The sequence below is a fragment of the Penaeus japonicus genome, unplaced genomic scaffold, assembly GCF_977035675.1.
Source record: "Penaeus japonicus unplaced genomic scaffold, GWHDUDI00000001_assembly GWHDUDI00000015, whole genome shotgun sequence".
In the NCBI taxonomy this organism is placed as follows: domain Eukaryota; kingdom Metazoa; phylum Arthropoda; class Malacostraca; order Decapoda; family Penaeidae; genus Penaeus; species Penaeus japonicus.
The window spans coordinates 35,627,493-35,629,992 of record NW_028234417.1 but is presented as its reverse complement, the minus strand read 5'-3'; the positions used below and the strand labels follow the sequence as shown (position 1 = coordinate 35,629,992).

The following is a 2,500-nucleotide window of genomic DNA, read 5'->3' as shown; positions in this document are numbered from 1 at the left end:
TGAGGGACAAGAACGAAGATAAAAATGGAAGGAGGGGAAGAGGGGGAGAAGAGGTTGAAAGAGAGACATAAGTGAAAAAAAAGAAAGATACCAAAGGAAAAAGAGTAGGAGAAAGAGAAACAGCAGAAGAGTGATAAGGAAGCAAAGGACACTTTTCTTATTAGAGAAAAAAAAAAAAACACAAGAAACAGGAATTGGAAAAAAAGAAAACGAAGGGAAAACGAAACACGAGGACGAAATACGAAGCGAAGAAGGAAGGGAAAAGATGAAAAGAGGATCAGTGATAACGAGGGTAAAGGAAAGAGAATATGGGGCAAAGATAAAAAAAAGAAATATTTGCAGAACACGAGAAGCTAAAATACGATGATGATGATGATAATAATAACAATAACAGTAATGATAATGATAATTATATTAATCATAATAACAATGATAGTGGTGATACAATGATAATGGTAATGATGATGATGATAATGATGATAACAGTAACAAAAATAATAATAATAATAATGATAACAGTAATAATGATAGCAATGATAGTAAAAAAAGAAAAGAAAAAAAAAGATAAAAGATGAATAAGTAAACAAATAAATAAAGCACACAACAAAGGAAAATGTTTTTTTTCTAAACCCCACGAACAAGAGACGGATAAAAAAAAAACACAAAAAAAACAAGGACAAATACCCCTTCCCGCTCGCCAACCTACCGTTCCCAAGACCAAGCTGACCTCAGGGAATAACCTAAGCTCCCCCCCCACCCCCCACCCCATACCCCCTACCACCTACCCTCTACCTCTACCTCATCCCCCACCCCCTACCCTTACCCTCTACCCCCCTATCCCCTAGCCCCTACCCCCACCCCTACCCTCTACCCCCTACCCTTACCCTCTACCTTCTACCCCTACCCTCTACCTCTTCCCCCTACCCCCTACCCTAGCCCCTACCCCCACCCCTACCCTCTACTCTCTACCCCCTACCCTTACCCTCTATCTTCTACCCTCTTCCCCCTACCCTCTACTTCTTCCCCCACCCCCTACCCTCTACCCCCTACCTTTACCACCACCCCTACCCTTACCCTCTATCCTTACCCCTACCCTCTACTTCTTAACCCTACCCCCTACCCCCACCCCTTACCCCTACTTCTTCCCCCCACCCCTACCCCCTACCTCTTCCCCTACCCCTCACCCCCTACCCCCTACCCTTACGCTCTACCTTCTACCCCTACCCTCTACTTCTTCCCCCTACCCCCTACCCCCTACCATCTACCCTCTACCCCCACCCCTACCCTCTACTCTCTACCCCCACCCCTTACCCCACACTCCCTACCCTCTACCCCTTACCCCTACCCCCTACCTCTTCCCTTACCCCCTACCCCTACCCCCTACCCCCTACCCCTTCCCCCTGGCCCAGCAAACTCGATAGAATTAAATTGTTCGGGTTTATTTTCAGAATCGTTATTATTTGAAGCATTAGTAAAATAATAAAACGGTATTTTCATAATCATTCGTAATATAAAACGGTATTTTCATGACCATTAGTGATATAAAACGGTATTTTCATGAAAATTAATAATATAAAACGGTATTTCCATCATAACAAGTAATATAAAACGATATTTCCACGACCATTAGCAATACAAAACAGCCATTCCATCACCATTACCATCACTAGTTAACCTAAAACGATCTAAAAATTTACCTAAACCCAACGTTCAAATCAAGACGAAAATTTTACAAACTCTCCGTTCATAATACGCATTTACCTTTATAGTTATTTCCCTTCTGCTTTCGTATATACACAGGGAGTGGATATAAGAACATTAACTTAGGTCGCGAAGGCCCACAATATCGCTTGATATCAGACCACGTGGGGCTTCACACTGCGATGTATATAGGGTGAGGGAGGGAAGGAGGAGAAGGGTGAGGGAGAGGAGGAAGGGTGTGGAGTGGGGGGGTGAGGGTGAGGGGAAGGGTGTGGGGTGGGGGGGGGAGTGGGAGGGGGGAGGGTGAAGGAGGGTGAGGATGAGGAGTGAGGGGGGGGGGGTGAGGGTGAGGGAGGGAAGAAGGGAAGGGTGAAGGAAATGAGGAAGGGTGAGGAGTGGGGAGGGTGAAGGAGGTGAGGGTGAGGGTGAGGATGAAGATGAGGAGTGTTGGGGCGGAGGGGGTACTGGTGAGATGGAGGGGTAAGGGTGGTGTAGGGTGAGGTTCCCGAGAGATTTGAAAGAGGTGCGTTTGCGGTGGTGATTGGAAGGGGGCTTCGTCCACCCTGCGGCTGCCTTGCGGGAGGATTACGTAGGATTATGTAGGATTATGCAGGGAAGATGGTATAGGATACGCCACTGATCCGTTAAGGGTGGACAATAATCACGCGCACACGGAAACAAATGCAGGTACGAGACTTCAGAAAAGGTGAGAACGAAAGGGAAAGAGAGGTAGATTGAGATGTTGAGGGAGGAAGGGAGGAGGGAGGAAGGAGGAGGGAGGAGAGAGAGAGAGAGAGAG

The 2,500-nt window shown here is 46.6% G+C and overlaps 1 protein-coding gene across 1 annotated transcript in view; it reads right to left on the bottom strand.

The window, feature by feature from the left end:
- Window positions 1-2,500, bottom strand: part of LOC122267646 (protein bark beetle-like) — a 34,534-nt gene that overhangs the window by 1,042 nt on the left and 30,992 nt on the right. The gene's annotated exons all lie outside the window — the stretch shown is intronic.